General features: G+C 53.2%; 1 pseudogene; it reads left to right on the top strand.

The window, feature by feature from the left end:
* Positions 1 to 11219: 11219 nt before the first annotated feature.
* On the top strand, positions 11220 to 13339 carry LOC136517528 (probable receptor-like protein kinase At1g11050; annotated as a pseudogene).
* Positions 13340 to 13402: the final 63 nt, after the last annotated feature.

The raw sequence follows: 13402 nt of genomic DNA, 5'->3' as shown, positions 1-13402 counted from the left end.
ACTCAGCGACCGGACGCTGAAAGGCTGCGTCCGATCGAGCTGTCAGACGGCACAGTGGGTAGGGTTGAGCACCAGACGCTGGTCTGCATCCGGTCAAGGTGGATCGGACGTGTCTAGTCGAAAAAACATGCCTCGGGGAGCTTACTGGAAATGACCGGACGCTGGGGCTTCAGCGTCCGGTCAGTTTTGACCGGAGCGTCCGGTCAGCTTCGTAGCCGTTGAAATCTGACGAACAGCGTTTGGAGCTGGTGACGCGTGGCGTCCATCGGGCGACCGGACGCTGAGGGCCAGCGTCCGGTCGGTATGACCGGAGCGTCCGGTCAGAGCGTGTTTTGCCCAGTGAAGGGGTACAACGGCTCTATTTGATGGGGGCTCTATTTATAGCCCCATGGCCGGCTCAAGGGGGAACTCTTGCACATTTTCATTGACATAGCAACCTTGTGAGCTTAGCCAAAGTCCTCCCACTCATCTCCATCATTGATCCATCATCATTGTGAGATTGGGAGAGAATCCAAGTGCATTGCTTGAGTGATTTCATCTAGTGGCACTTGGTATTCGTGTTGCGCTGCGGATTTCGCTTGTTTCTCTTGGTGGTTGCCACCACCTAGACGGTTGGAGCAGCGGTGAAGGATCGGCACGAGTTGGTGATTGTTCGTGGCCGTCTTCGGTGATTGTGAGGGGAGTTGTACCTTCCCCGGCGGAGCGCCGAAAGGTAACTCTAGTAAATTGCTCGTGTCATTGAGTTACCTCACTTGTGGGTCGTTTCTTGCGGTGTCCAATCGTGTGGACGAGGTTTGTGAAACACCTCTTAGCCGCTGAACCACCAAGTGTTGGTCGACACAACGGGGACGTAGCGTGTTGGCAAGCACGTGAACCTCGGGAGAAAATCGATTGTCTCTCTTCTTTGTCATTCTCCCGGTGATTGGCTATATATTCATCTTGTGATTGGTTCATCCCCTACACGTCGGTATAATCACTCTACTCACTCATTTACATTCTTGCAAACTAGTTGATACAAGCTCTTTAGTGTAATTAGAATTGAGAGCTTGCTTTATTATTTACATTCATCTAGTTGAGCTCTTTAGAGTAGCAAGGTTGAGAGCTCTTAGTGAGTAATTACATAGCTAGTTTGTGTGCCTAAGTATTCATTGCAACTAGAATTATTGGATAGGTGGCTTGCAACCCTTGTAGCGCTAGAGCAAGTTTGCATTACGCTATTTGTCATACTAATCAAATTGCTCTAGTTGATTTGTAGATTTTTAAATAGGCTATTCACCTCCCCTCTAGCCATATTAGGACCTTTCACGGGTACAATATTGTATATGTTCTATCTTTGAATTAATTCTGATCATTAGATCTTAACCCTGTGGTTATAAAATTTGAGTGTTACATGGCCTTAAAATAATCTTGCTCAATCATCTCAAGCGAACCAGCACACATACACATTGAGCAATAGTGTACTCGTTCTTGGGGCTTGCTGAAGTGAAAGCCGGACGACTGATAGGAGCAGGTAATGTCCCACCTGCCAGTACTTGTAGCTCTCATACTAGCCTGTCACCCTAGGCTCAACCAGCTGTTCATGCACATATAGGTAGTTGTTCATGCTACACTAATTGTTCATGCATACAGAGAGATAGCCGTTCAAGCAAACTAGGGATGTGACATGTTCTACTCTTTAGTTTACTACTACTCAACACCAGATGACAAGAACTACGTTAATTAGGCACCATTCACGTTATATATACCATGCATGAGATAATTAATATTACTCCATTAAATATCACTTATAGTTACCCTTTTCTTTATACACGTCATCTTTTATTATTAATAGTGATGTCGTCAGGAACTAGGACCGTTGATCCATGCTATTCACGTTCAGTCTCACTCGTTCACGTGCGGCCCTGCCTGCCTGACTCGCAGAGCGGCAGAGTCGCAGTCGTATATAGAGAAAAGAGAATGAACATCTGAGTGCGGTTCCGTCGCCTTGCCCGGCAGTCGCGCGCTTAGCAAGGAAGTGACGGGCCGTGGCATATCTTCATCCATTATGGAATGCTGAGCTGGGACAGTCTTTCATCAATTTAGGAGTACAAGCAGGGGTCATACATCTTTCATAACCCAAGCTTATATACCCATGAGACAACTTTGCTCGCTTCGCCACTAGTAGTAAGCATCGAGTAAGAGGAGACAAGGCCAGGTTTAGGACGTCAGGCAACATGCTAGTAGTACGAGTAGTACTCTCCTACAGTAGAACTGTCGCTAGAGCAACAGGGGGCGGGCTACGTGGCTGACCAAAGTGTCAGTGGCGTTTACCACCGGTACTTGCGCCCATAACTCGCAAGGCTCCGAGGCGGTCAGCACCGTAGCAGGTTGGCACCGTGTCGGGCAGACAGCAAGTGCAGGCTTTCAAGGCTGCCGCTGCTAGGACAGTAGTAGAGGCCACAGCAGGCTACATCTACAGTACGAGCTCCCTTGCCGTGTCGTGAGGGATGGCGCGGCGGCGCCACGCCAAGATCGGTGACGCGATAGACCCTGTCACGTCACCGGTCAGCGCTTCGGTCGTCACCACGTCATCCCTCTCGTCGCGCCACCATGCATGGCGCGGCACAGGCGTTTCGCCGCACCAGGGAAGTAGGCGCGGCCAAAAGTGTTAGTTTTGAAGAAAAAAAAATTAAACGGTGTTAGATTTAAAATTAGTTGACAAAAAGTGTTAAAAAAATCCGCAAAACCTATGGAGGAGAAGAGGGAAGAAAAGCAACGGTAAGGAGCCAATATTCTTCCCTGACCAGAGAGGATCATGTCACTTTGACAAGACATGGCTTAAACATAAATTTTCCTGTACACCAGTGGGATTACCTACTTAGATATGATTAACAACAACCGAGGATGTTCTTAAATCTTAATCTACACTTGAGCGCAGTATTGGATTCCACATTCTATAATAAGGGAGCACTACTTGAGTGGTGAATGCCGACGTGGATGAACATGGAACGGTCGATGCGCTGTCGCCTAACGCCATTATATTATCCTAGGACTAGGATTAGTAGATTCTCAATTTCGCAGGGAAGTCAGCTGTGGCGCGCTGATGGCCGAGCTGGCTGCTAGATGCACTGGCCGACATGGCTACTAAACTCCGTACTACTAGTAGTAACCTGCACTGAGAGCTGCAGGGAGTGGTGCTCCACTACGAATTTGGAAAGGTCAGCACAGGGGCCGTGTGCACGTGCTCACCACGGTCCATCCATGGACAGTGTCACAAAAGTGCAACGGCGCTACGAACTCGTAAGAGCACTGTTGTTGGCTGTTGCCTACCTAAATTCCCCGTTAGCTGCAGCTAGACTAGTAGAGCAATAGTACATAGGAGTATCGATGAGAGAAGAAACAAAAAGTAAACAGCCTGAGCCAATCTGGTAGCTTTACCATCATTACGGAACTGACGCAATCGGCCTCACACTCATCGCGCGTGTAATGTGACTATTTACTGTACCGATCATGAAGCAACCAAGCTTTGGACCTGCCAACGACCGATCGATTTTCGGATCTGCCGCTGCTGCAGCGCTCGCCTACTGCTCCTGCGCTTCCCACCCGTCTCTGCTCTGCTGCGAACCATCGCCACGCATTGTCGTGTGGCAGCTTTCCCACACGTCCAGACAGCGTGTGGCCTTTTGGAGCGACGAACAGCAGCGGAGCCACTCCATCCACAGGCCACAGCACCTGCCACCGCCAGGGCCCTCCCGTAGTCCCCTGCGACCTTTTTGACATGTCCTCGCCGTCGCTGGTGCTCCTAGCCTCCTATCGACTCTACTGGATCTGGAATGGCCTTACCAAGCAAGCAGGAGGCAGAGCCAGCAGAGCCGTACGTCGGCACACGCTAAACAACCGTACTACCGTGGCGTAGCACCGCCGCGCGACATAGTACTAGGTTCAGATTTCAGGTTGCTTTGAGGGCCGGGCACTCTTCGATCGATCAGGCATTCAGGTGCAGTACTATCATATAGCAGCAGCGGCTTATCTCTTCCGCCGGTGACGCGCCGATCGAGCCGTCATGGTCGGCCTGTGCTTTACAGGATCTCGATAAGAGCCGTGGGGCGGGCAAAGCAAAAGCAATTGGAGAGGTCTATGGCTACCGGCAGATTCGCCAGGATTCCTTGGTTGCGAAAAGGCGGCCAGCGCCGAGCGCGTTGATGGGTCACCGAGAAAAGCGACGGGCCGACGGCGAGGCCGGGAGCGGGAGGCGAAAGTGAAACCCGGGGACCGACCAGGGCTGACCGGTCGTGTTCGTGCATGTCGCTGTACTCGTGGATACGATGATGATCTCCGAGCTTTCATCTCTCTCTTTTCCATCATTTCTCTCCGGTGCGCTTCGTTGCCGGACTGAAGTACTGCATGTATATGTATGTACTATTGTACTAACGTACTCAGTATGTATAATGTATTGCGTCGGCATGTACCGGACTCTCCTATTGTTGGTGTAAAAAGTGACCAACGAGTAAATATTTATAGTTTCGCCGTGCGTTGTGATCGGATGTGGCCTAGCACTCAATGACACGGGATTTATACGGGTTCAGGCAACAAACCCTACATCCAGTTGAGGTCGGTCGGTGATTTTATTCCTGAGCCCGGGTGCTTGAAGTTTGATGTGGGGTTACAAACGAGTAGAAATGAGAAGTGGGTGTTAAAAGCCCGGTCGGACTCTGAACCGAATGGAAGAGAGTGACGGGTGCTCTAACGTGCGTTAAGTATTGGAGCGTAGGCTCTGTGTAGCTATCGAGTTCTAGAGCTGTTGAATTGTTCAGAGTCCTTAGGTCGTCGAGTCCTCGAGTGGTCTAGCGCCTTTTTTGTTGAAAGAGAGCGCATCTTATTTTATAGGTGAAGGGGATGGCCTTACAAGTCAGAGAGAAAGACAGAGTGCGTACGTGTGCTACTTAGTCTTCTTGCCCACGCTGTCGGGTACGAGATGACTGTCAGCGCCCACAACACTGTTTATGCCCTAACACACCTGGAATGTTGTCAAGTGTCCGTCTGTCATAGCCTAGTGGCACCGTCGTACAGGTGCGCAGGATATGGCAAGGTACTATCCTCGGTATTGCGGTTGATTTGAGTGCCTTATCTTATCTGCTCCGCATGCGCCCTAGGCCCACACAGAGCGGGCGTCCCCGGTCAGTTGTTCTCAGTTGGCCCCGGCCGTGTCGGTCGGAAAAGAGCAGCAAGCAGAGGTCCAGCGTATCCTCGGTCGGAGAAAGGGGTCGGACGAGATGGAGCCCGCGACCCAGAGGTCGGGTGAGGCGGAGCCTAAGACCCAGAGGTCGGACGAGGCGGAGCCCCCGACCAAGAGGTCGGCCCTTTCTACCCCTCACTCTAAGGCCTTGTTTGGCCGGGCTCCCGGCAGCTCCGGCTCCGGCTGACACCCCTACAACGAACACTGTAGCACACTGTAGTATCGGAGCTGTTTTTCTCTTCCCACCTTTTTCCTCTCACTGTAGCGTGGACACTGTTCACGGAGCTAGTGAAGCTCGAATTTCTAGCTCTCCTGGCTCCGGTTCTGACACGCTACAGTGCATGAACAGTGTAGGAGCCGAAGCACCTCGGAGCCATACCAAACGGGGCCTAAAGGTGCCCGGAGTGTTTGTCGAACCCATCGGTGGGCCAACCTTGAGAACTCCTAGGCCTAGACAGGTCGTAGGAGCGTTTTTAGCTCTGTATCCCTCTTTCCTGTGACGGGTCGTGGCCCGTTCGGGGAGGCCCTGGTTAGAGGTGACGGTCAGGGACCGGATCATGGTCTCGGCCTGTTATTGTGTATGTGGGCCGGCCCAGGCGTGTGCTGTCGTTGCGCTGCATGCTGAGCCGAGTTTTGTAGGAAAGCGGGTTCATTGGGGACCCCAGATTCGTGAACCCGACACCTATGTTTTACAAACCTACGGTCTATTACTTACCAAGCTACCTAATAGCCCTGGCAGTAAATAAACTAAGTCCCAAACCTTATTTATCTTTCGGTGACTCCATCTCATCCAGCATGGCAGCACGCCATTCAGGTCCTTTTTAGCCATAGAGAAGTAGGTTTGATTTCTTGAAGAAGTAACTGAGCTAAAAAAAATAAAGAATTAAAAAAAAGTATGTAAGGCCCTCCACAATGTGGAAGTAGAGCCAGCAAAAAAAAATAGGGCCCACAGCCAAAACCACGCTCCTCGAGTGTTACAACGTACACAGCAGCTAGCATCACGATGGTGGGACCCGCATGATAGATAAAAAAATATTACTCAGAAGCCATTAGCCATGCAACTGGTACTCGGCTGGACGCTACGTGAGCACAAATGTATGAAATGAAATTGTTTTCTATTCACTGGGCATCAGCTAGGAGCGACGCAAGTTCTTGCTTCGTTCTTTATTTTTCTGGCACCACTACAAATTGGAATCTGCAATAAGAGGAGCGGATCCCCGTTTTTCTCTCTCCAAAATAAGCATCACTCAAGCCCTACGCTGTGGAGGGCCTAAAGCCTCCAAATGAAAAATCTGCCTTCCCACTGACATCTGCTTCACCTACTACAGTGCTTGGGCCTCGTGGCCAGTCAAGTTTTCGGAAGGCCTCGCCCATCGCTGATTTGGACACCTTTTTTATATCGAAGAGAGAGAGTGTGTGTGGAACTGCTTTGAAGAGCTGACAGCCTGGTAGTCTCCTGACGAGACGCGTCTCCACTGTTTTGCTTTTGCAGCATTTTTATTATTATAGTATAAGTAGTCCAGCCCGATACTGTGGAGTTGGCCTGTCATAGATTTGTAGCTTCAGCCTTCAGCGGTTCAGCCCAACCGCGGCTGCTTCGTTAACTAGCCCATAACCACAGTCAGAGCCCAGAGCCAACCACGTCCACATTGGAATCTACCAAGCTCTCTGCTGACCGACTGCCGAGAGCCTGAGACTGAGCTAATGTGTCATCTATGGACGATACGGTGCGACGGCAGCAGCCAAGCAGCGAGCCAGCGACAGCTACAGGGTACTGCCTCAGGCGGTCATCAGGCCTCCACACACGTGCTACGAAAGAATATCAGCTGTATACTAGGGGCTATTTGGTTGCCCACCACGGTTCGCCACACCTCAAGTTAGGCTCGCCACAGGCCACAGGTGTTTAGGTAGGTGTTTGGTTCATTGTTCAGGTAAGGCTCGCCACACCTGGGCCTTGTTTAGATTAAGTTTTTTCACTTTTTCTTTATCACATTAAATCTTTGATACATGTATGGAGTATTAAATGTAGATAAAAAAATAATTAATTACATAGTTTGATTGTAAATTACGAGACGAATCTTTTAAGTCTAGTTAGAACATGATTGAACAATAATTGTTAAATACAAACGAGTACTGCAGTGTCAAATCCCGATTCCTAACCGCCCTGATAGAAGCGTTCGCCACAGCTTTCTCCAGTCAGATGTGTGGCGTGATTTTTCTCCGCCTTCGCCACAAAACGCTCGCCCCTCCTGCTCCGCGGACAGCCGGACACGCTTGGCCCCAAGGGCGCTGCAGTCCGGCACCATCGCGTAGCTACCGCCGGGTTGGCCCTGATGGGCGGCGGCAGAAGGGCGAGGTGGCGAGCTGGGCTGGAGCGCAAGCACTGCGAGGAAGAGGTGCTGTCGGGAGGGCAGGCGGCTGCTGGGAAGGGGCTAGCGAGAGAGCGGTGAGCTGCCGGGGGCCGCCGGGAGGGCACGCAGCGCCGCAGCGGGCTGGAGGACAGGCAGCAGGCGAGAAGGACGGGAGGGCGGCGGGAGAAGAAGCACGCATCTACCGTTGGGTTGGTTTGGGAGACGGCGGCCTGCAGAATATCCGAAGGAAATACGTATCAGTTTTGACTTCCTTCTAAAGGAGCACACCTCAATCTCCATTTAATCTATTATTTTTTACCCATTATAGTTTGCTCTTGATTTAGGTCCTCTTTGACAGGGCTCCGGCGGCTCCGGCTTCTGCACCTGTCGGCCGTCCACGGGCCGATAGGTGCCAGAGGGAGCCGGAGCCGCGGAGCCCGAAAAACGAGCTTCTTCGGCTCCGGCGGTGTCTGTGAGAGAGGAAAGGAGGAGAGAGAAAAACGGTTTCGGTGAACAGTAGCCCCCTGTCGGCCCGTGGGAGGAGAGAGAAAAACAGTTTCGGTGAACAGTAGCCCCCTGTCGGCCCGTGGGCGGCCGACAGGTGATTCAGTATAATACGATCTGCACCGTACATAACAATATTATAACGTTTTGCTAAAATTTTGTGGCAATCATCCAAATAACACCCACATAATTTTTATCACAACTTAGTCATAAACCAAACAATCCAATTTTACCACACAATTTGGTCAGCCACAAGTATGGCAAACACTTGGGGGTGTTTGGTTCTAGAGACTAAAGTTTAATCCATGTCACATCGAACATTTAGATACTAATTAGGAGAACTAAACATGAGTTAATTATAAAACTAATTACACAGACAGAGACTAATTTACAAGATGAATCTATTAAGCCTAATTAACCAACTGCACAGATTAAGACTAATTTACGAGATGAATCTATTAAGTCTAATTAGTCCATGATTTGACAATGTGGTGCTACAGTAAATATGTGCTAATGATAGATTAATTAGGCTCAATAGATTAATCTCGTAAATTAGTCTCCGTCTATGTAATTAGTTTTATAATTAACTTATATTTAGTCCTTTAATTAACATCTGAACGTCCGATACGAAAGACCAAACGCCCCAGTGTGGCCAAATATGACCCGCAACCAAACAGCCCCCTACTCCGACCAACAACCGCCGTCGTCCATCGGTACCCTAATCAACCAGAGGTCCAGAGTCACATACACAAGGTCGCAGGCTATGGATGTACTAGAGCGGAAGCTTCCCAGGCCCAGCGTGTTCGCTCGAGGACAACATGCTGATTGCTGGTGCAAGCCGCCGACAAGGATCGCACTCGCACGGGGCGGCCATTACCTCTACAACCTCCGCTGAAAATTTCTTTACCAAGGCACGCTCCATCGACGTCGATGAGCAGTGTTTTCCCGGCTGGTCCGTGTCGGCCTGACAGCTACGGCGAACTCCACGTCCGGTGGTTTGGTTTATAAGTCGTATTTTTTTAATTAATAAAAATATTTTTTTTATAATTAATAATATTTTTAGTCATAGTTTATCTAACCAGTGAACAGGGCATTGGACGGCGGCTTATTATAATACTCCACGCAACCGCCGCAACTCCGGTTGAAACTGAAAACGAGGGCGTACGTGCACGTGCGTGCGTGCCGTAAGACCGAGCCAGCCGGTCGCACCATGCGCACGCTTGTGCGGATCGGTCAAAGCGGTCAAAGATGCGGGCACGCAGACTGCAGACCAGCGAAGCGAAATGCTTGTTCCGTTGTTCGCGCTCCTCCGTCGCCAATCGCAGAAAAGTCCATGGCATCTCTGCGCTCGCTCTCGTTCTCGCTGGGCCCTCATGCAATCTGCCAGCGTTATCTGTGACAGGGGGTGTCCAAATCCTGAATCTAAAAATCAACCAATCTTATATGATATATCTCTGATAAGAGGTGTTCAAATCCAGGAGCGATGATCATGTCACATAATCTCTACAACTAAAACATACGTGGAGCAACAGGCTTTTCATTCGCTTTGCTTCGCTCGCTTGTCTTCCTAGCTCCCCATGCGCCCCGCTCGCTCCGTTTCCTCACGTGACATTGAGTGCGCCGACAATTGAGACCAATCTGGTCCACCTCGTGCACCCCGCTCCATTCCCATGTAACCCTAGCCGCTTGTCCAGGTTGCGCCGCCACGCTGATGCCCACGGTTCCAGCCACGCCCGCCCTGTCGGAGTCCAGGCATGCAGGATTCGCGCGTGATGCAGCCGCAACTGCGTGATGGCGCTGTCGTCTCCTTCTCCCCAGCTTGTCTCTGATATATGATCCATCCCCACACGCTCCTAGTGGCCGAGCAGCATTCGGCTCCATCCCTATGCCGACGGCGATCAAATCTCTCCCAGTTGGCAGTGGAGCGCTCGTTCCCCACCCTCCTTAGCGGCGCTCGTATCCGCCAGACGAGTGCTCACGGGTCTCCTGTTCATCAGACGGACCATGGGCTCCTCCGCGCTCGCAAGCGAAGGCCTCCTCACCAGCGACGAGCCGACTGTTGAGCGGACGCCGCGACTAGATGCGACGGCGGCACGTTGCTGAGCAGACATTCCATCTGGCAGAAGTACGTGCGTGTGCCAAAGTTGCTGATGGTGGCACCCATCTACACTACCTTCTGCAGTAGCATCGTGGCTGATTGGTGTGCGGAGGCCATGGCAACTACAATGGTGGCGGCGAGGACGTGGCCAAGCTCTGCACTGCAGCACGAGCTCTGCACTGCAGCACGTTGCAGAACGGCTACATCACCAAGTGGTGGTGTGCTGGCGTGGTGGCCATGTCATTGAGTCTGATGGCCTTGGTGCTCTCCTTATAAGGTCGTTGCACAAGCGCGGTACGTAAGAGCAGTCAAAATGTTGGCTGCAAGGAAACTTATAGTCAACTCATCAATCCACTCGTATAGTAATTAGCCCACTTATAACTGACTTGTCTATCTCACAAAATCTCTTGATTTTTGTGTATAGTTCGATTCACTTCTCTCTCATTTCCTCTCCTCTCTTCCACCTTAGCCTACAGCCCGCTTACACCCTCTTGTTATATCTGCTCTAACGAAGTTGTCCGGTTTGAGGGATGCAAGCATTGCATGTGACGCAAGAAAAAGAAAAGAAGTGCAAACCAATCCGAACCGCACCAATCCATTATTCGTGCTAACTTGAACTAAACAAAACTAATATATTTCTTAGCGTATTTCTCACCAAACTAGTTAGTCCAAAATAAACCGGTTCTAGCCTACACCGTTAGTAGCTTTAGCACAATTGCAGACGCTTCAGCAGAAACGAACGCAACCAAAATAAACCTTTCATGTCATCATGTAGCCACGCTTCCACGCCACGTCAACCGAATCACTATCACTAGCTCGGATGCCGTCTCTCCGGTCTCCGCCACAACACACAAGTCCTCGACCACCTGCTCCGCCACTCGTTTCCTTCGACCTTCCGGCGAGTCGGCTTGACGCTTCCCCCAACCACGTCGCCTTCAATCCAACTCACACGAACCACCAACCCGACCCCACCCGTCACACTCACGAACCGCACAAAAAACCGCGCGCAAATATTTTAGGATGGATAGATAACTTGTGCAAGCAATAGCTTGGCCGCCCCATTTTATCACTCCTTGTCTCACTCTCCGCCACGACGTCAAGCAGACCTCCTCCACTAGCCGCCGGGCCGCGCACCAAGCGCTCCCGGGAATGCCGTCGCCGACGATGCTCAGGCCTTTTCCGTTCTTCTTCGTCGTCGTCTTGCTTTTCCGGGCGCCGGCGGGTGCGGCGGCGGACGGCAGCGGGAACGCGACGGCGGATTCGTGCCCGCTCGACCTGGGCTACGTGCGGACGTTCCCATGGGACCCTACGCCGTGCGCGGGGGCCGCGCCCAACGTGACCGCCTGCTGCCAGACGCTGCTCTCCCTGTTCGGCATCGGCCTCGCCGAGCGCCTCCGCGCCACGGGCAACTTCCGCCTCCCGTCCGCGGCGGCCTCCGCGGCCTGCATCCAGAGCTTCACGGACCTCGTCTCCGCCGCGCCGGCGGGCCTCTCGGGTTCTTCCCTGGTGCCGGAATGCTTCCCGGACCCGAGCGAGTTCGCCATCACCCCGTCCTACTGCGCCGGCGTCTCCACCGCGGCGGAGTTCGCGGCCGCCGTCGGGAACGACTCCGTCCAGGCCCTCAACTCCTCCTGCGGCCCCGACCTCGCCTCGTCGGCGACCTGCAGGCTCTGTTACAGCGCCGGCGTCGCCGCCACCGCGCATCTCACCACCGCGGCGGCCAACGATAGCAAGTCGGGCGCCTGCTTCTACCTCTCCGTCCTCTACGCCGCTGGCATCTCCAACTCCGCCGGCCCCACCTACCCACCCACCGCCGCCTGCACTCTTGGCCTTGGCCTCTCGTCCCCTCCCCCCGCGCCGTCGAAGTCTAGCAACGTGGCCGTCTACGCCGCCACCGTCCCAATCGCATTCGTGCTCCTCGCATCGCTCTTCGGCTTCTTTCTTTGGAGGAGGAAGCGAACGCATGCCAATAGCAAGAAGAAGAACCACAAGATATGCGAGGAGGGGTCCGGAGAGCGGCGGGTCGCACCCGCGGCCCAACACAGGATCGATCCTCTTCGACATTGCCGAGCTCGCCAAGGCCACGGGTGGCTTCGCCGAGCGCAATCTCATCGGCCGCGGCGGGTTCGGGGCCGTGTACCGCGGCGTGCTCGCGGACGGGTCCCTGGTCGCCGTCAAGAAGATGCTCGACCCGGACATGGAGGGCGGGGACGAGGAGTTCACCAATGAGGTGGAGATCATCAGCCATCTCAGGCATCGGAATCTGGTGCCGCTCCGCGGCTGCTGCATCGCCGACGAGGACGTCGAGGAAGGGAAGCAGAGGTTCCTCGTTTACGACTTCATGCCCAACGGCGCGCTCGAGGACTTCATCTTCCGGGACAGGGAAGCGGCTGCGAAGCGGCCCCCGTTGACTTGGGCCCAGCGGCAGAGCATCATCATGGACGTCGCGAGGGGTCTCGAGTACCTGCATTACGGCGTCAAGCCGGCGATTTACCACAGGGACATCAAGGCGACCAACATCCTGCTCGACTCCGAGATGCGCGCGCGCGTGGCGGACTTCGGCCTCGCCCGGAGGAGCCGCGAGGGGCAGTCGCACCTCACGACGCGCGTCGCCGGGACGCACGGTTACCTGGCGCCGGAGTACGCGCTGTATGGGCAGCTGACGGAGAAGAGCGACGTCTACAGCTTCGGCGTGCTGCTGCTCGAGATCATGAGCGGGCGGCGCGTGCTGGACATGACGGCGCCGGCGGGGCCCGTGTTGATCACTGACTGGGCGTGGACGCTCGTCAAGGCCGGGCACGCGAGGGAGGTGCTCGACGAGGCGCTGTCCACCGCCGAGAGCCCGCGGAGCGGGGTCATGGAAAGGTTCGTGCTGATTGGAATCCTGTGCGCGCACGTGATGGTGGCGCTCCGGCCGACCATCGGCGACGCAGTGAGGATGCTGGAGGGAGACATGGACGTGCCAGAGCTGCCGGACCGGCCGCTGCCATATGGGCACAACGCCATGTTCAGCGAAGCTGGGAGTACCTTCAGCATCTCACCGGCGTTCAGTGGTCCGTTGGCCCCGTTCATCGACAATGGGGACATGCTGAGGTGATGAAGCAGGCAAAATTCGTCTGTTTCATCGCAAAAACTAGATAAGAATTAGAGGGGTGTAGATAGCAGCTAAGTGTTGCTGTTTGTTGATTGATTGAAATTCATCTTTTGTAATATATTCAATTGGCAAATGAACAA

This window comes from Miscanthus floridulus, chromosome 17, assembly GCF_019320115.1.
Source record: "Miscanthus floridulus cultivar M001 chromosome 17, ASM1932011v1, whole genome shotgun sequence".
NCBI lineage: Eukaryota > Viridiplantae > Streptophyta > Magnoliopsida > Poales > Poaceae > Miscanthus > Miscanthus floridulus.
Note: the sequence above shows the minus strand (reverse complement) of the source record. Positions and strands in the feature narration are given on the sequence as shown.